The sequence below is a fragment of the Apium graveolens genome, chromosome 4 (genome assembly GCF_009905375.1).
Source record: "Apium graveolens cultivar Ventura chromosome 4, ASM990537v1, whole genome shotgun sequence".
In the NCBI taxonomy this organism is placed as follows: Eukaryota; Viridiplantae; Streptophyta; class Magnoliopsida; order Apiales; family Apiaceae; genus Apium; species Apium graveolens.
Genome location: NC_133650.1, coordinates 38,734,006 through 38,755,803, shown reverse-complemented (window position 1 = coordinate 38,755,803; position 21,798 = coordinate 38,734,006).

The window sequence follows — 21,798 nt, the reverse complement described above, 5'->3', positions numbered from 1 at the left end:
GGTTTGTAGAGAATCAGATGGAGCTCAAATTTCTGGAAATAAAGCAGAATAATTTATCAGTAGAAGAATATGAGGCTAAGTTTACAGGGTTAATTAAGGTTTATGCCAGAGTTTTTGGATATCGAGGAGAAGAAAGCAAGAAGGTTTCAATAGGGATTAAAGCAATGGATTCAGAATAAGGTAGAAATTTTTGAGCTTATGGACTATGCCACCCTGGTGTAGAAGGCAGCGATTGTGGAAGCCGGAAGAAAACAAATTCAGAAGGAAAGTGTTAGTCCCAAAATATCGTATAATGGGGGGGTACAATACGATACCCACAATCTTTTTGAATTCAAATTCAAGTTCTTCATTATATATACGGAATCAAAATAGACACAAAATAATTCGAAAAATATATTGTTTTAATAATATAAACCTTGAGGTTGCTACAACCTAATCAATTTAATGATTAGCTACAATAAATTCAACAACACAAAGGTATGTTTACAAGCTTAGTAAATGAAGTATTTGATGGAGCTCTCGTAAAAACACAGTTGTTGCAGAGGAAGATAAGTCAATGAATTTACGTTCATTCTGCTGATTTTTAGACTTTCAAAAACTTTGGACAGGTGGCACAATATTGTCCAAAAAACCAAAGAGTTTGTTTCTGAATTCAATGAATATTCCAACACATAACTGGCGACAAGAGGGATTTTTATTGCTTTGGTCTTCTTACTTGCGACCGCAGGATAACAAGTGATTGATTGTTACTTGCGACCACTGTAATACATTTTTCCCTGGAGAGATTTCTACTTAGTGGATACTGCAAGTGCTTCTCACTTGATAATGACTTGCGACTACAAGATATGTAGTTGCCTTAGAATAATTTCCTTAGTGGCGACTACAACCACTGTAATTCTACTTGTTCATTTTTTCCTTTACTTCCTTACTTGCGGCCACAAGCAAATATCTTTCATTTCTTTACTTGCGACCACTAGTATAGAATTTGACTTGGCACATTTTCCGTTCTTGTCTTTCAATAATTAAATCAATAACAATTCTTCTGTATAATTGAATTAATTTCTTTCTGATATGTTGATGTGTAGTGCATTGGTCTGGTTCGCAAACAACTGATATGAATTGATTTAATTCAATTTCATTTACAATCCTGAACTGATACATCTTGGTTGATTATTCATAGCTTCAATCACTGAACCCCTGATCTGTAATACTTCAAATCAAAGCATTTCACTGACACTGAAAGTCCTTTGACATTTTATTCTTCATGGAGGCTTGAACATATTAATGAACTTCTTCTCATGATTTACGGACTTAGAGCATGAATTCCATCTTTTGATTCTTTGTATTTATCCAGTCTTCATCTTCAGGGTTCCTGTGCTTCACAGTTTAATATTATTTATCTGTTTATGTTTCATGTTGAGTTATAATTCCTCGATTACATATTAATTTACATTATGATTTACAATCTCCCCCTATTTGTTTGTTAGAGTTCAACAAGAAAATCCCTGAGGATAAATCAACTGATGATAAGAAAAAGTACAATCTGAAAATAGAGAATAATATTAAATGCATTCTGGATTACATATACAATTCCAGATTTCTGAAATTATGAATTTTAAAGAAGTGTTCCTTTAGCCTGAACAGATAATCTAAGTCTTTTTTGTCTTTGTCTTCTTTAACCCCTTACCTTGACTACCTTCTCCTTCCTGAGTGGATTGAGTCTGAACAAACATTCTATTGGTAGCTTTTTTCTGGGGTCTGTTGATTCTGGAAGAGATGTTCCTTTTCTTTGATTCTTTAACTCATTCAGTCTTTCTTGAACATAATCATGAGCTTCTATTTCAAGTGTATTTACTAGAGGTGGATTATTCAGTTCATGAAGCATCATCTGAAGATATATGACTTTGGAAACTTTAGGAATGAGTTCCAACAACAATATGGATCTTCTTGACAGTACAAAGACATTTAGCTTTTTAGGATGTCCTCATACTCTCTTGGTATTGTTGACAGATTTTTCTTTCAGTACCTCGTCAAGTATCTCCATGATAGGAATTAGTGCAACCTTGTCAGTTTTGCATATGGAGACTTTGACATATAAGAAGGCTTGCTTGATTGGGTCTAATTCACTTACTCTGAAGTTTTTTGATCTTAATCTTCTTTTTGTTGATTTCGAAGACTAGATCCTCTTCATCATCTGTGCTGTTAATAGGTTCACTATCTTTCAAAAGATCAATTTCTACATCTCCCATAATGTACACCATCTCATGATATGCTCTGTTCAGCTTCTTCAAGTTCTTTTGAGTCCCTAAGCATTTTTTCATTCAACCTATAAGCATAAAGCACTTCTGCAGCATTGACATCTGCTTCAGATCTTGCCACTTCTGGAGCTTCCAGGTTTTCTCTTTTGCTTCTTAATTGACTTTCCAGCAAAGTAAGTTGTTGATAATGAATAAGTTTCAAGTGATCATCAGATACTGAGATATTCTGTATTCTGCAATCTGCAAACCTCTTGATCACAAAGAGATGAAGGAATAATTGAGGAGACACATCCATCATCATTCTCTGAAACTTGTCTATGAGATATTCATTCTCATTTGATGTCAACCATGGAATCTTCGAGATAAGGAAAAATAGTACAACAATATTTAGCTTCCTCAGGAAACTTATGGAGATCTTCAGTTTTAGTCCATCAATGTGATTAACAGTGATTTCCAACCATTCTTTAGAATATTCACAGTGCTACCAGTGATTATTCCATTGAACTGATGATAGAACTCACGAATATTGATATAGTGCTCTCTGTACTTCTCCACAATGTTCAGAAGATTCCTATTGCCAGGATCTAAATTATGATAGACTTCAGGCTTGTCCATTTTCCCTTTTATCTCATCCCATTTACTTCATTTCCTATTCATCCGAAGATATGACTCTCTTGCTTCTCTGGCTTTTTTTCTCTGAACAGCTCTAAGAACTCTAGCTCTTGATCTTTCCACTTCTTCTTGAATTTCTTTATAAGATAGTTTGAATTCTTCAGAGCTCTCATAGAACAAGCAGTCATCCATGAAGGCATCTTTATCTTCATATTCTTCTTCTTCAGATATAGTCTTTCTCTCTTTCATCTCTACCTCTTCAAATCTAGGTTCACACCCCTTAGGAACTTCACTCTCGTCTATCTCTCCTTCCTCCAGTTCAAACTCTAAGAATAGGGGCCTTGGAGCATATATCTCTATTAGAAAACTCCTCTGAGCTTTATTGACTTGGAACAGAAGATCTTTTTTTAGAAGTTGATTGCTCCCCCTGAGTTGTAGAACTCTTCTCAGCAGTTTTTGATCTGATTAGCACCCTTTCATCAATCATCTCTTCTTCTTCTTCTTCTTCTTCTTCCTTTTCTTCTCCTAGCTCATCTCTAAACTCATCATATCCAGAGCCAGCTACTTGAAAAACATCTTGAATTAAATCCACAACAACAGCTACTTTTTTTTGCTCCATCCTTTTATCCCCCTCAGTTTTGTTATCCTTTAGAGCTGGGGTTGATTGAGCAGGCAAGATCAAGTCAGGGACCTATTGAATAGATATTTCTGAAATAGACACTAGCTTGCTGACTGAGGTCTTTGGCCCAGTATTGGCAAGAACTATTTCAATGGAGATAGGGATTGGCTCTTGCTTGCTAACTGGATCTTTGGCTCAATATTGGCAATATCCTTTCCCTTCCCTAATTGTAAGAGAGATTTCCCCATGAATTCCCGTAAGCTTGCAAATGATGCTTGTTGAAGCTCAAGCTGCTCGAAAAGACGGGCAATCTGTTGATCCCTAATAGACAGTTAAATCCTGAGATATTGATCCTTTAGAGCCAGTTGTTCTTTGAGATAGTTGTCTTTGAATGCCAACTGCTCTTCAAGATAAGATTTTGTTACGTATTGTGACATGTCTATAGGTAATATTTTAAAGGTAGGTGTCTCACGGGCTTCTTGCAGTGTTTCACTCAACAACATGTCACCCAGTTTCAGGATTGGTATTTCACTCATCCTCACGAATATACTCCACTCATAGCTTCGAGATCCAGAAGAAGTACCTGCAAGAAACGCTGGAGCCATCCTTAAGGAGGTCAGCAATGGTGTAATGGGAGTTCACGATTCCCGATCCTTGTACAAGCCAAGTTGCATGTCAACATGAGATGACTCATCCAGAGTTGGAATCTTTGGGAGGATCACTGAAGCCGTCATATATGGCATTTGGTCCTCAGCTTCCTCTAGTGTCGGTGAAGACACTTTCCCCTTAGACTCACCAGTCGAATCTGGTTCATCGCCAATGGGTTGCCGATCCGCACCTATGTCGGATCTCCTATCCGCAGATGCATCCAGGTTTATTAGTCCTGGGGAGGTAAGTGTTGTACTAGATGTGCCAGCCGTTACAGTACTTTCTCCTAACACCTATGAAGGCAGTTGATCCATTGAACGACCTTGAATAGCATATTCTAAACGTAATATGGTTGAATATCCTGTTTACATCAATTCATCCTCACTAAATAATGCTCTTCTTTTTGACTCATTTAATGCTTCAAGAGCTTGGATAATGGAAAGAGTGTTTGACGCAATACAGGATGTTGTGGCCGATGGGAGAATTTCAATAGACCCACCTTGTTGAGAAGATGGATTTAGTAACTGTTTATGCGCCTTTTCATCCAATGTATCCTTTTGGGAAGATATATGAGAGGTTACAGTTTTCTTAATAGGGGTAGTGCTTTGATTCTTAGGAGACAGAGTTATGGGTTCACTCATAGTACATTCCTTATTTGCTGTATCGAGTGCAGTTTCTTCCTCTTCACTAATAGGATCCATATACGCCAGGGATTGGGCCAAGAGATTTTGAGAAGTTTGCATGGGCTCCAGAGGGTGGCTATGAATTTGCAGGAAATAAATTTACTACCTCTCCTATTTTCTTGTTCCTCAAGAAGTTGTATGTGAAAGTCAATATGTAATGAATTAATATCTACTAAATCATCAAAAGTTGCACTTTGAGAAGATTCATTCATACCTGTGAGATCTGGCCTGTAGACATATACTTCTGATTGTGTTGGCTCAAAATCTTCTTGTTGTTGTTCACCAGCTTTAGGTTGTATAAGCTCATCTGGTTGTTCAGCAATGACAGGTTATGGAACAATTTCCATTTGTTGAGCTTCAGCTTCAGGCTGTGGATTATCTTGCAGAGAACCCCATTGACTTGTACCAGCTTCAGCTTGATGTGTATCTTCAGATTGTTGAGCAATGTTAGCAAAGTACTCTTGTATGAAGTCTGTCAAATGAATGGGGTTATTGTTGGGATAAGGTATCTATCTAAGCAGCTTAACCACTTTTGATGACAACACTTGAGAGTCTTCCAAATTATCATTGTGAACCAGGGATTTCTGATCTTCTGTCAGCTTTCCATTAAGAACAATCTGGAGAAACCTGACATACAAGATGTGATCTTGTTTCTGAGCTTGCTTCTCTAAGATCTCCTCAATGAACAGACGTCCAAAGTTGATTAGAAGACTGTGAGCGACAGCTACTCCAATTTCCTGATTGAACTGTGTAATTCCATTAAATCCACCGGTATTAGGAGCCAGACAATAGGACCATATGTTAAAGTATAGGTGCCATGGTTTTGGTAAATTACTTTTATTAAAGTGCTTTGGAAACTTGATGGATTTGAAGAAGCTATACAGTTCCCATTTATGTGGTAGTTTAACAAAATTATCCCGAGGGAGATGGAGATACTCATTAAAATCATCCTCAGTGATTCTAATTTTGTCATCACCAATAAAGAAAGAGAAACCTAGTTTATCATCATCTGATGTGTCTTTAGCTGTAGTGTGCACATATCTGAGAAGCTCAACATTTAATTTATCATTAGTAATCAAATCATAGTGCACAAGAGTGCTAGTTCAGAAAATGGATCTATTTTTTAAAATCACCCATTTTACCTGAATCATATTCTATAACCGAGACATAATTTATTTTTGGTATCTTAATATTATCCACCATTTTAATTAAAAAATGAGAATAAAATTTTAATCGAAAAACAAATTAATCGTGCACTTAAATTAAATCTAGAAATTAAATCCAACTCACATAAATAAAAAAGAACAAATATTTGTTACAAACCCCGGAGAGAAAATAATAGAATAACCAATCAAAACCAATTAGTGCTTAATCAAACGGGGCCTTAAGTCCAAGAAAACCACAATTTTGGATCTCTTTGAATCCTCGATAAAATTAACAAAAGTTATTAGCGATTGTTGTCCTCGTTATGGGCTTTAAGAATCTATGATTTTTATAGATTTTGGAAGAGTTTTGGTAGGGTATCAATTAATTAAAAAAATTGTTCTCCTCTCTCTCTTCTTGCGATTGTAACAGTTCTGTGTATATGTGTATGAAAATGATGAAGTGGTTATTTATATACGCAACAGAAAACAAAAAAAATGCTAAGGGTCTGACTTGCGACCACAAAAGAGGGTTATGTCTAACTTGAGACCCTTGATAGTTGCTATACTTAGAAAGAATTTAAAGTTGCGACTAAAAGGGAAGCAGGTCGCAAGTAACTGGGTTAGAGAAAAAATCTGCAGTTGCCACTACAACCCCTGTAGAAGCTAACTTGCGACTACAAAGTGTTTATCCTGCCTTGAAAAATTTCTAACTTGCGATCCTGGCATTCCTAAATATCTTAGTTGCTAAGTAGAGCTATCAGTTGCAACTTGGAAAATTCTAAGTTACGACCCCTATATAACATCAAACACTTAGAAAGTTTTGAACACCCAAAAAAATTATTTGGATTTTATCATTATTAATATTTTCATAAATGAAAAAATCTAATAAATCCAAAATAAATAGTGTGCATCTGTTATATCAACTTTCTGAAATCTTTTAAATATAAATTTATATAAAATTCTTTGAAATTGATAATCACAATTTTTATTCGTAATTATACAATTATTATCATTAATTTGATAATATCATATTTTTATGAAATAAAATTATGCTACAAACTACAAATTAATTTTTATGAACTCCTTTAAATATTAAATTATTTAAAGTCCACTAAAATTAATAATCACAACTTTGATTATTAAAATTGAAACTTTTATCATTGAATTTATAATATCTCAATCTATTAAATCAAAATTATGCTGCATTATTTTACCCATAACTTAACCAATTATGAATAAATTATTTTCAAATAATTTATAAATAAAAATGTACCAACATATTTATCACTTAGATAAAAGCACACAAATATTTGAATTACGAGAAGTAAATAATGGCTAATAAATTCACATGTCCTTAAAATATTGAAATTAAATAACAAGTGAATTCATCCAAGGCAAAGTGTAGTTACTGACTTCTAATTTAATTAATTAGAAAGATTCAACATTCCAAGTTCACTAACCAACTTAGAGAAAGTGTTTTCATCAAGTGGTTTTATGAAGATGTCTGCAATTTGATCCTCTGTGGGTAAAAAATGTAATTCCACAGTGCTATTTGTGACATGCTCTCTGATAAAGTGATAGAGAGAGATATGAGAGGTGAGAGAGACGAGAGAGATGAGGGTCGTGGGAGAGATGAGGGTCGCGGGAGAGTTATTTTGGAAAAGGGGGAATAAGGATAAGTGAAAAATTTGTTAAAATTAAAGGGGGGAAAGTGTACTGAAACCGGGGAGGGAAGACAAGTAATTTTTATTTTTTAAAAAAAGGCCATAGACAACGGTTAACAAAATCAACCGATGTCAAAGTTAAAATTATATATTTGGCCTTTTTAATTTCTGAACATAGACAACGCCTACTAATTCAAACCGATGTCAGTATTCGTATTCAACATCGCTTTTTAATATATCGATGTTAAACAGGATTTTAACATCGGGTGCACTACATGTCGATGTCTAAGCACCGATGTCGTATCTACTATTTCTAGTAGTGATACATGATATCAATATGTTTTGTTCTTGAGTGCTGAACTGGGTTGTTATAGATTGTTATTGCACTAGTATTGTCACAGAATATTGAATCTTTGACATCAACATACCATAATCCCAGAGTTGATTCCTCATCCATAAGATTTGAGCACAACAGCTTCCAGCATCTATGTATTCAGCCTCAATAGTTGATGTGGATACTGAGCATTTCTTCTTGATATGCTAGGACACCAATATTCTTACAAGAAACCGACAGCTTCCTGAAGTACTTTTCCGATCAATCTTACAACTTGCCAAATCTGAATCTGTATAGCCAAGTAGGTTAAAACCTGTACCTTTAGGGTACCAAATACCAAGATTTAGGGTCCCCTTAAGATACCTAAAAATCATTTTAACAACTATAAGATGAGACTCTTCAGGATTTGCTTGAAATCTAGCACATAAGCATGTTACAAATATAATATATGGCCTACTTGCAGTAAGATATAGTAATGAGCCTATCATACCTTTGTATCTTGTGATGTCAACTTTGTTATGAGTTTTGTCCTGATCAAGCTTAGAGGCTGTTGGCATTGGAGTCTCTGCCAGAGTGGAATCTTCCATATTATACTTCTTGAGATGTTCTCTGATGTACTTGAATTTAAAAATAAATAAATTATATTTCCTTTGACTCACTTGTAATCCAATAAAGTAGTTTAACTCTCCTATCATGCTCATTTCATACTTACTCTGCATTATATTAGAAAATCTCTTGCAAAGATCATCATTAGTAGAGCCAAATAAAATGTTATAAATATATACTTAAACTAATATCATATCAGATTTATGCATTTTATGAAATAGAGTTTTATCTACAAAACCTCTAGTAAAACCATTTTCAAGTAAAAATTATGAGAGATGGTCATACCATGTCCTTGGTGCTTGCTTGAGTCCATAGAGGGCTTTAAATAGAAAGTATACAAAGTCTTCCAAATTTGGATCTTCAAAACCTGGAGGATGTTCCACATACGCTTCTTCTTCTAACTCCCTATTTAGGAATGCACTCTTCACATACATTTGATAAACCTTTAAGTCAGAATGTGCTGCGAATGCCAGAAACATCTTGATTACCTTAAGCCTAGCTACTAGTGCATAGGTTTTATCATAATCTATACCCTCTTCTTGAGAGTAACCTTTAGATACCAGTTTAGCCTTGATTCTCGTTATAATGCCATCTTCATCTAACTTATTTCTGAATACCCACTCGGTGCCAATTATTGATTTGTCTTTTGGTCTGGGTACCAGCTTCCATACCTTCTACCTTTTAAACTGATTGAGCTCTTCTTGCATATCAATAACCAGTATGTATCTTCAAGTGTGTCATCCACTTTCTTAGGTTCCATTTCTGAGAGAAACCTTGAAAAGTGACATTCATTCTGTGTGGCATGTCTAGTTCTCACTCCTGTGTCAGGATCACCAATGATCAGTTCAAAGCAATGGTCTTTATTCCAAACTCTTTGGTTGGGCAGATAAGATCTTAATGTTTCCCATTGTTCAGTATGATCTTGAGTGTGAACTTTAGTTCCTCTTCCTTCTCCCTCTGAGTTGTTGTCGCCATGACTTGATGATTCCGTTCTTTTTGTAGTAGTTCTTGTAGGGGTATGATTATCATAACCACTATTTCAACCATTACCACCACTTGATTCAGGATCATCATTTTCATCTACTGTAGGTATAACATGAGCAATCTCATGTTCTTCTTCATCCAAAGGATCATCTGAAAGATTTTCAAATTCCAGAGATTCTGAATCATTTTCTCTTTGCATGCTTGCTAACTTGGTTTTGTCAAACGTTACATTGCTGCTTTCAATCACCTTATGGTCATCAATCACATAAACTCTATAAGCTTTAGATTCCAGAGAGTAGCCAAGAAATATGCCTTCTTCTGCCTTAACATCAAACTTTCCCAGATGCTCATTTCCTTCTTTAAGCACAAAACATTTATCCCTAAAAACATGAAAGTATTTTAGTGTTGGTCTCTCGTCAGCCATAATCTCATAAGAAGTCTTGTCATGATCTTTATTAATCAGGGTACAATTTTGAGTGTAACATGCCATGTTGATAGCTCCCGCCCAGAAGTAGGTAGAAAGTCTTGATTCACTTAGCATAGTCCTTGCTGCTTCAACCAAGGTACGATTCTTCCTTTCTACTACTCCATTCTATTGTGGAGTCCTTGGTGCTGAATAATGTCTCAAAATACCTTTCTTTGTATAGAATTCATTGAAAACTGCATTCTTGAACTCCTTTCCATTGTCTGATCTGATCTTTCTGACAAGTAGTTTCACTTCCATTTTAATCTTCCTTATGTGATCAACTATCAATTATGGTGCTTCATCCTTTGAGTGTAAGAACAATACCTGTGTGTACTTGGAGTAATCATCGACTATCATTAAAGATCTTTTCCTTAATAGTGACAACACATTCATTGGACTAAATAAATCCATATGAATTAACTAAAGAGGTTCACTTATGCTTGTCATTTCCTTGCTTCTGTGTGATTCTTTCTTTGACTTCCCATTTTCACACGCTTCACGGAGTTTTTCTTGACAGAATTCCATCTGTGGTAAACCTCTCACCAATTCCCTCTTTACCAAAGAGTTCATTATTTTGAAATTCAAGTGCGAGAGCTTCTTGTGCCATAGACAACTTTGTTTTGATGAAGCTTTGTTGTAGAAACACCTCATTACTCCATCACAGGTAGACTTCAATTCAACTACGAACAGATTACCTTTTCTCACTCCATGTAAAACAAACTTCCCATCATTCTTGTATGTGATCAAACACCTTTCCGATATGAAGTCAACATTGTATCCTTTATCACAAAACTGACTGATGCTGAGAAGATTATGCTTTAATCCTTCCACAAGGGATATGTTTTCAATGATGACATTCCCAATTTCCAAATTGCCATATTCCCTAATAAATCCCTTGCTGTCATCTCCAAAGGTAACTATATGGCCAGCTTTCTCAACCACACCTGTGATCATGGACTTTTCTCATATCATGTGCCTAGAACACCCGATGTCCAGAATCCACATGATCTTTTCCTTTCGACCCTTACCCTGTAAACACATATTGATTAATAAGACTTTGGTACCCAAGTTTTCTTGGGTCTTAAAGGTTTATGGGTAGAAACATGATCAACAAATGAAACCTTAACAGGATGAGCTTTCACTTTGACTGACTTCTTCTTAAAATTGTTAGACTTAGAGACAGGAGGTACTATAGTATTTGCATGTGTGTGCTCATTACTCATGCTTGTCTTAGTGTTAGTGCAAGTGCTAGCAGTTGCATGAAAAGCTTTAAAATAGTCAAACATGGTAACAAATGCACATTACATACAACCAACTACCCCACAAGGCTCATGAAAACTAGTCATGTTTGGCATGATAGGCACACTAGAAGATGAAACATATTCTACTTTAGCTTTAGTGCATGCATGTGTAAGGTGTGCAGAAGAATTATAATTATTACATAATTTTCTAGATGAATGTGAGGAAGATGCAAAATCAGATTTCTTATTTACGCCTACCTTACCATTCATGTACTTCTTAGCCTTAACCTTAACACTCTCACCAGTCTTAGGGTCATCTATGGTGTCTGGTTTCTTAAGTGTGTCATGTCCTTTCTTATCCACCTTGTTACCTAGGTTGGCTTTGGGTTTTTCCTTACTAACTGGAGCCTTAGGAGTCTTAGGGGATTCCTCTACCTTCTTTCTCTCTATCCTCAACAATCAATTCCTCATTGATTAGCAAACTTACTTCATCCAAAGGTTCTGAAACAGACTCAATGAACAATGGAGATAGAACATCCTTAATAACATATGGTACCTTTTTTAGACAAACATATTTATCTCTGATGCACCACTATGTTTCTTACTAGCTATCTTAGAATAGTCAAGTCCTATTAAAGTCTTAGATTTAAATCTTTGACTATCTATTATCTCCTTCTGAGTCAAAGTTGCATTCTTAAACGCATGTAACTTCTTTTCTAAATCAGCAATTTGGGTTCTAAGAATGGCTTCTATGTCTGTGTTGCACTAAACTTATTCTTTAGGTATTCATTATTTTGCTTAAGGTCTTATAAGCCAACTACAAGCAATTCTAATTCTTCATTTCTAGAGGCCAAACTCTCAGCTCCAAGAACGAGCTTATCATTTTCAAGTTTATATGCAAGCATGCTTGTATGAACATTATACAATTCTAAATTAAGTTCATACACAATAGATTTGTATTCAGATTCGGACATATCAATAGTGGTAAGTTCAGGAACCTGAGATGATTGAGGTGATTCATCTGCAGATTCTTCCATAAGAGCTAGATTAACATACTTTTCCTTTTCATCTGAATCAGTATCATCCCAGCTTTTTCTTCAGCAATGTACGCTCTTCCCTTTTCCTTAACTACATAAGCATTCAGCTTCTGTTTTAGCTTCTCATTATGCCTCTTCAGATCTTCATAAGTTTCTTTCTTTTCATAAGAATCTTTTCCTTTTGTTGCCTTGGGCTTTCTGTAATTAGATGCAAATTGCACCAACTCATTACAGTTGTAACATCTTGTTTTTCTGTTATCTACCCAGCTTGACTTGTATCCTCCTCTGGAGCTTGACCCTGACAAGTAGCTTCCTTTCTGAAATCTCCCAGATGAACCTCTTGATTTGTAGTTGGGTTTTCTTCTGAATCTAACATGACTAAATTTTGCAGCCATGTATGCCATAGATTTATCCTCCAACTCTTTAAGTTCTTCCTGAGTATAGAACTCACTTTCATCCTCTGGCTTATTGTGAGCTATTTCAGCTACAACAATCTCTTGATTGTTGAGGAGGGTGCAACCCTGTCTTCTTGAGTTTCAGGTTCACGAGCAACAAGTGCAGTGATTTTACAATTGATGTACTCTTATTGTCAACAGAACTAGTGCCATAGATAATAGCTCTCTGCTCTTGTTCCAATTCATGGGTTCTTAGCTTTCCATAAATAACATCCAGGGACATAGTAATAAAATCAGATATTTTCCTCATTGATGTATGCTTTTGTTCCAAGTGAACTGGTAGAGTCGTCATAAACTTTCTGTTAGACTCTCGTATCGGATAAAATTTCCCTTGTAACTTTAGTTTTCTTAACAGTATTGCATATCTTTCAAAGAGTGAAGATAGTGTTTCTTGGGTTAAAGTTTAAATGCTTCATACTGAGTTCTCATAATATCCATCATGTTTTCATTGAGTTCTTCTGTACCTTCCATCAACAACTCAATGGTTTCCCACATATCCTTTACAATATTACTTTCTAGAAGTTGATGACTCATATAATTATCGGTCGATTCCACTATTATGAGTTGAAGGCTTGTGTCCAGATTTATCAACTCCTTGTCAGTCTCAGTATATTTAGACCGGTCCCTGGGAGTGGATGTGGAAGGAATTCTTACACCAGCTGGGGTAGATGATTCAGCAACTACTTCCATCGAAACATAAAGGCCATTCAGTAATATCCCAATATATAATGAATTTGAAGCTTTCATAAACAACATCATCTTTTTCTTCTAAATGTTGTAATTATCTCTGTCAAATGGGGGAACCCTGATACTTTCAATTCTTTGGTTGTTCATCATCTTGGCGGAATTAAAATTATTTAGAATTCAAAATTTTCAAGAATTGAGAATTTTTAAAAATTAAAAACTTTCAAGAAATTTTTGAAGAACTTGTTTCTTTCACTGGATCTTGATTTGTATGTCAATTAACAAGCCCTGATACCAATTGTTAGTCCCATGACCTGTTTACGGACTTAGAGCATTAATTCCACCTTTTAATTCTTTGTATTTATCCAGTCTTCATCTTCAGGGTTCCTGTGCTTCACACTTTAATATTATTTATATATTTCTGTTTCATGTTAAGTTATAATTCCTCGATTACATATTACGTTATATTATGCTTTACATAAAGAGAGAAGGGAGGGAGGAAAAGGAAGAATATGAGTATGAGCAGAGGTTCTGGGGGGGGAACTTCTCAATCATGTTTTACCAGGAAGGAGTGCTAGATTTAGACGACCTACAAGTGGAAATGTGAGTCGGAGCGGCCAGAAATCAGGAATGTCCTATTCCAACAAATCTCGACCCCCATTACCAGCATATAATACTTGTGGAAGGATGCATTCCTGGTTGTGTAGAGTGAAAACAATAACATGTTTTAAATGTGGCCGGGAGGGTCACTATTCTACCAATTGTACTTCGCCAACCCCCGTTATCAGCAATACCATCACCAGTTTTTAGTGTGGATGACGGGGTCGCATGAAGAAGGATTTCCCAATAAACAAACCAGCGGCTTCAGGGGTGAGCAAGGCTGCCTCCAACAAGCCACCAACTGCTAGGTCCTTTAACATGACAATTCGGGATGATATGAAAGACCCAGAGGTGATAACATGTACCCTTTCTCTTAATTCAGTCAGTGCAACTGTTTTATTTGACTCTACAGAAACCTAATCTTTTTTATCGAGGGACTTTGTGCATAAATTGAAACTTAAATCTAAACCCTTAAAAGAGTATTTAAAAATAGAAATAGCCAACCATGAGGTCATCCCCGTTATCCAGATTCACCCCGCTTGCGAATTAGACATAGGGGAACAATCTTTTAGTGTTTATCTAATCTCTTTTAAACTAGGGTAATTTGATGTAATAGGAATGGATTGGCTATCTAGAAATGATGCTCAGATAGACTATAGGGGGAAAAGTTAATTAATACCTCAGGAAAGAAGGAAGTCATATTTACAAAAAAGAGACAGACACATAAGCTTTTTACTATAGCCCAGAACAAAAGGTTATTACGAAAAGGAAGCGAGAATTACTTAGCCTATGTGGTGGACACCCAAAGAGAGGTTCCCAACTTCTAGGATATCCCAAGAGTCAATGTAACGACCGCAAAATTTTAATATAATAATTATTTGTTTCTGTGCTATTTATGTGAAAGTAGAGAATAAATATATATAATTATATATTTATTCCAGTCTGATGTATTTCAGAGGAATTGTGATAAAGTGAATTGTGGATTTATTGATGCTATAATAGCATTATAAAATTTAAAGATGGAAATTTAAATGTGAAAGTGAAATGTGAAAGTGGAAATTGAAAAGTGGAAAAGTGGGAATTATGGAAATATGAGAAGTTAGTTAGAAAAATAAAATATGTGATATTTATATGCTAAAGTGTGGTTTAAGTGATTATTAGTATGTTTGAAATTTATTTATGTGATTATTAGAGTGCTTGGAAATTTATTTATGAAATTTTAAGTGAATATTAAAAAATAAAGTGTGAATAAATGTTTATTTAAATTTCTGAAAAATAGTTGGAAAACAATAAAAATTTTATTATTATTCTACAATCATTATTTTGGTATTAAAAACTTTATAATAATGTGAAAGTGAGTATTTTGGGCTATTTCCTATTTTTAATTCGAATTAAGAACTGTTTTTGCACTTTTCGTAGTCAAACTTGTAAAATTCATACAAAAATAACCGTGCATCAGAAAAATATTTTAAAAATATGCACGCGAAGCTAATTTCGTGCTCTACATTTTAAAAATATAAAATTTATAACTTTCAGAACTTTCAGAACAGTTTGTATTTTATTAAAGAAACGTTTTTGCATTCATTTATCAAAAGAAAACTATTAAAACAAAAACTTTATACGTGAAATTACCAAAATACCCTTGTTTTATTAAATAAAACATCAGCCACCCTCTTTCTTTCCTCATTTTACCCGAGACATCATCCTCCCCATCTCTTCCTCTCACGTTTTCTTTTCCCCGGCCAAAAACCACACACACAAGCACACAACTTTTTCTTTTTCCTTTGTTGCTAGGTAAGGATCTAATCTTTTCTCTTCTTTTACATTAAACTTGTACTTTGCATGCTGGTATCCGTGTGTATGTATAGGTGTGTGTATATTTGAGTTTGGTGTTGTTGAGGTAGAAACTAGAGTTTCATGTGATTTCACTTGAGTTTATTGAGTAATAGAGTGTTAGTGTTAGTTAATTCGAATTGCATGTCATGGATTATAGTTGCATGTTGGAAATTGGTGTCTTATGTGTGTTGTATACATACGGGTGTATGTATATGTGAAGAATGTATATGTATATGGTGTTTCTTGGTGAAAATAGTTGTTAATTTAGTGGTTTAAAGTACTAAAGTTTTGTATCATGGAAGTATATATATATATATATATATATATATATATATATATATATATATGCGGCTTGTGTATATGTATATATGAGAGAATGGATTTCTTGACTTATGTGATGTAGTTGATGGTGATAAGAGTGTTTAAGTGAATCTAATTATTTAAAAAGCGTTGTATGTAATTAATCTCCTTTGCATGTTGTGTTCTTTTATGAATTTAAGTTCTAAACATAATTATGGCAATAAATTAGTAATGCATGCTAAGATATCCTGATGTATATTAGTTTTGATATATGCATGTCATTGTTTTGTTGTTGCCGAGAGAAACATGTGTTTAAATGGCTTTTCTGTGTGCAAATTGATTGTTAATATAGTTATAAAGATATAAGGTTTGATTTCAAAGTATTAGGTTCTGTTTTCTTGCTAAATTCGTATAAAATTCATTGCAGGTCGGAATGTTATGATTTTAGAGTCTCTAGAAAGATAATTCAATTCTCTACAACTTTGATTCTTTAAGTTTTTCGAAATTCTGCTTATAAGGAGGTGATTTCTGCAGTTTTTGTAACCTGCCAGAAAATTTTCAAAACTGAGAGGCAGACTTTGAAAATTTATAGTAAATTAAATATTTATCAGAAAATTTTGAAGAATACCATTCTGAAAAGATCTTTTCAAACTCTACATTTTGTGTTCACAACTTAGAGTCATATTCTGTGATTTAGAAGTCTTAAATGTCAAATTACTTCTGCGATCAGGGCCTGACTCTGTTCAGGCAGCCCACATTTATCCAATTTCTGAATTCGTTATTTATCCGTTTTTAATGAGCCTTACCCTTTTGGAAAGATCTCAGAAGTATCTACAACTTTCATGTTTTATGATTTTTCATTTGACTTTAATATAACAGAGTAAATTGGCATTCTTTCGAGATGGTCGGGTTATACTTTAAACTCTTAATAGTCTAAGACATTTTGATGAGTAATCTTGTATCTAGATTTAATATGGTAAATACGATAGAATATGTGTATTTGTGTGATGGCGTATGCTAGTGTGCCTTATTAAAATTGGTTTATGTCCTTGGTTGTTAAATGTGTTTGGCTAATTGGTCTGTTTTGATTGTAAACTAGTATCCATAATAATGTACTAGTTGTGTAAAGTGTTTATAAGTCAATGTACTTAGTTTTTATAGAATGGTTTATTATTTACTTGTTTATTCTTGAAATAGTATAAAGAGCAAGTAAGTTGAATGGTATGTTTGTGATGAAGTTTGTATAGTAGTATTATACTATCATAATATAGTATTGTGATTGTATATGAGGCTGATTGCTTGTGTTTGGGTGTCGACAATGGTCGACTGGTATGTTGGAAATACAGAGGATATGCTGCCGAAATTTCGTTAAAATTTTTTAAAGATCTAACGTAGTTTGGCTAGCTATCCAATGTAGTTTCACTTGTCGAGTAACTAGACTATCTTCGAAAAGCGATTACGTTTTCAAGATACTTAAATACTATTATAGTTTCACTAGGTTAGTTGCTAGTCGAATTAAGTTATCAAATGACGATCAGTTATTCAAATTAACTTAGTTTGACTTACAATTAATTCGTCAAACTATAATATGGATTTCAAATTCTTTTAAACCTAAAGTTTGTTTTCTAAACATGATCAAATAATTTGCAAGAGAGTTTTAAATTTAAAATTTTGTTTCAAATAAGGAATTATTTCCTATGTTTGAAATTGAAGATCGGATAGTGACTATAGGTGCAATATATGTTATGTGCTATGTGACCTGTTTATGATATGTGTGCTATATATATATGAAATAATAGTACATATATAAGTATAATGTAGGTATCGGGAAAGGGGTAGTTAAGGTAGACGTTTAAAGTGAACATCGAACTGTATTTAGAATGATTCTGAAATAGAGTTTTTACCCGTGTAGATATAAAGAGTGGGGACGCATCTTTAGGGAAAGGCAATGCAAACGCTGAGATTCAGTGAAGTATTAATCCTTAGACAGGACATCTAGCTATTGTACTTTTGAGAGGCAAGTAACGAAACCTCAACTGCTCTCTCTCTTTTACTTATATTCCTGCCTGTTGATTTAAATTTTGAATACCATATCTCAGCCATTGATAAATAAGCCTGTTTCCTTTATATTTTCAAATGCTCACAATTTCATTCATTATGAGAACCTTTTGGTTCATTTTTGATAATACCTATGCTTGAACCCATTGCGTTCTTTTTTATACCTGATACTTGACATGATATCCCTGAGTTTCAAAAATGAACTTAAATATGATTTCAGACTTTCCAATAAGGTCTTATTTCATCAAAAGGTTGGTAAAGCTTAAAATTGAAAGATATTTTCATAAATGATATAGGAATTCCGTCAAAAATGTTTTCTATGGATTCCTATAGATTGGAGGCGTAAGTGGTCGAGTGACGTCGGTCCAGCATTTTTGGTTGTGATGGTAAGCTAGCAATGGAAATAAGTCTAGCTGACTAGTTTTGGAACTAGTCTTAGGGGACCCTATATACATGGAAGCTCAGAAGGATGACTAGGTCCTGATGGGAGGCATTACGTGGCTGATCACCCGTATTATCTATGACGTTGTGGGAAAACTCCAATCAAAAGATATGTTTTGAAATAAAGATTTCCTTAGAAAATATTTGCATAAAAGGGTTTTTGAAAAGATGTTAGAAAGAATTTTATGAAGAGTTTTGAAAGAAAACTTGAATTTTGAACTGACGATAAGGAATTTTTCTATAATTCCTTTCCTTTTTCCTTATATTGGATTTCCATTTGAATATCATAGTTGGCCTTATTACCTATTGATCCCTGATAGCTTAACTGTTTTAATGTTATTGATACTTGCTAAGCTTTTGTAGCTCACGTTTTTTTGTTATCTAAATTTTACAGTTAAGCTCCTGTATGGTTGGATTTAGAAGGTCAGCTAGGAAGAATGCTAACTTGGGACCTTCGCACACAGTTAGATTTGCTATGACATCGCAGGTAGCTAGAAAGGGGGTAGATCAGTGGCAGCTTCTATATGAAGTTATCTTTTGTATTTAGAAAAGATTGTAATAGCATCATATTGTGTAGTTAGATGTAACTTGTTTCATACCTTAACCTGTATTAGATCCTGTAGCAGTGCAAGGGGCCATGGCATTATGTTTATGATTCTGTTTTATATTATTGTAATTTGTAGCATGGTGACTCCACAATCTAGGCCCCTGATTGTGAGGGTGTCACAGTCAACGAGTTCAAAGATGTATTTCCACAAGTTCTTCCAAGGTTACCACCCGATGGAGAGGTTGAGTTTTCTATTGAGTTAGCCTAAGGGATGGCGCCAATTTCGAAGGCACCATACCAGTTAGCCCCATTATAAATGAAATAATTAGCTACCCAATTACAAAAACTATTGTAACAAGGTATGATATGACCCAATGTGTTTGCTTGGGGGGAACCAGTGTTGTTCATTAAGAAGAAGAATGTGAGTATAAGACCGTGCTTCGACTACCGAGAGTTGAACAAGCTAACCATAAAGAATAGGTACCTGTTACCCATAATAGATGGTTTTTTCGACAAGCTAAAGGATGATGTCTATTTTTCTAAGATCGACCTGAGGACTAGATACCATCAACTAAAGATTAAACTCGAAGATATTCCAAAGACTGCATTTTGTACTAGATATGGACACTATGAGTTCTTAGTGATGTCCTTTGGACTAACAATTCCCTAGTGGCTTTCATAGATTTGATGAATAGGGTGTTCAAGAAGTATTTGGAGAAATTCATGATAATTTTTATTAATGATATCTTAATATACTCAAAGACCGAGGTAGAACATGCAAAGCATTTGAGGATAGCTCTAGGAATACTTAGGAAGGAGCAGTTGTATGCCAAATTCTCGAAGTGTGAATTCTTGCGGAATGAAGTAAAGTTTTTAGGACATGTGATCAGTAAGGAAGGAGTATTGTTCGATCCCTCCAATATAGAGGTAGTCTCAAATTGGAAAAGGCCAACCACCCAAGTAAGAAGTTTCATAGGATTGGCAGGGTACTGTCGTAGATTTGTTCAGGTCTTTGTAAAGATTGCAGCCCCATTGACACGACTTACTCGTAAGACTGAGAAGTTCGAATGGACTGAAAAATGTGAGGAAAGCTTCCACGAGCTGAAAAAAAGATTGGTGACAGCTCGCATGTTGGCATTGCCGGATGGAAAAGGAGATTTTGTGATTTATAGTGATGTTTCGCATAAAGGATTAGGGTGTGTGTTTATGCAGCACGATAAGGTAAACGCATACGCGTCAATGCAATTGATGGAATATGAAATTCGATATCCTACCCATGATCTGGAGCTCGCAACAATATTTTTTTCTTAATGATTTGGGGGCACTACCTGTCTGGTGAGAAGTGCGAGATTTACACTGACCAAAAGAGCCTCAAGTACATTTTCACATAGAAAGAGCGTAACATGCGCCAAAGGAGATGGTTAGAGCTAATCAAGGATTGTGATTGCAAAATTCTTTATCATCCTGGGAAGGCCAATATGGTGGCTGATGCCCTTAGTAGAAAAGAGAAGCTCATGATGATAATGTCTTCAGTAGAGGTAATAAGGGAATTCGAGAAAATGGAAATAGAAGTGAAGGTAACCGGAAACAGTACCAAAAAGCTGGTTGAAATTATAATGTAGCCAGAGTTATTGGAAAAGATTAGATTGTGACAAGAAAGAATGATTAGCGAAGGAAGGGAGTCAATGACTAGGGAAGAAATCAACACTAAGAAATATGATAAGGGAATAATGAGGTATTCCTACAGAATTTGGGTTCTAAATGTTCAATAACTGAAGGACGAGATCTTATATGAAAGTCGTAGTTCGAGGTATTCAATTCACCCGGGGAGCACCAAAATGTATAGAGATTTCAAAGAGTATTATTGGTGGCCCAACATGAAAAGGGATGTAGCAGAATGGGTAAGCAGATATTTGACCTGCCAGAGAGTGAAAGCAGAACACCAGAGACCCAGTGGACTTTTACAACCCCTAGAGATTCCCGAATAGAAATGGGAACAACATCCATGGACTTTGTATTAGGTTTTCCAAGGATCAAAGCGAATTATGATGTCACATGGGTAGTTATAGATACACTGACAAAATCAATGAGAGATACACTGTCGACAAACTGGTGGACATTTACATAAGAGAAATAGTGGTGCGAAATGGAGTTCTATTTTCCATTGTCTCAGACCGAGACTCCATTTTCAACTCTAGATTTTGAAAGAGCTTTCAGGAGTGTGCATGAACCAAATTGAACATGAGTATCACTTACCATCCCCAGACAGATGGGAAAAGTGAAAGGACCATCCTGACAGTAGATGATATGTTAAGAGTCTGTGCAATAGAATTTAAAAGAAGTTAGGAGGATCACTTGCCATTGATCAAGTTTTCTTACAATAATAGCTTTCATGCCAGTCTTGGAATGCCGCCTTATGAGGCCCTTTATGGAAGAATATGCTGATCTCCCTTGTATTGAGATGAAGTTGGAGAGCGCAAGATGCTCGGGCCCGAAGTGGTCCAAAGAACCGGAGATATAGTAGAGCTAATTAGAAGGCGGCTGGTAGCAGCCCAAGATCGACAAAAGAGGTACGCCGAT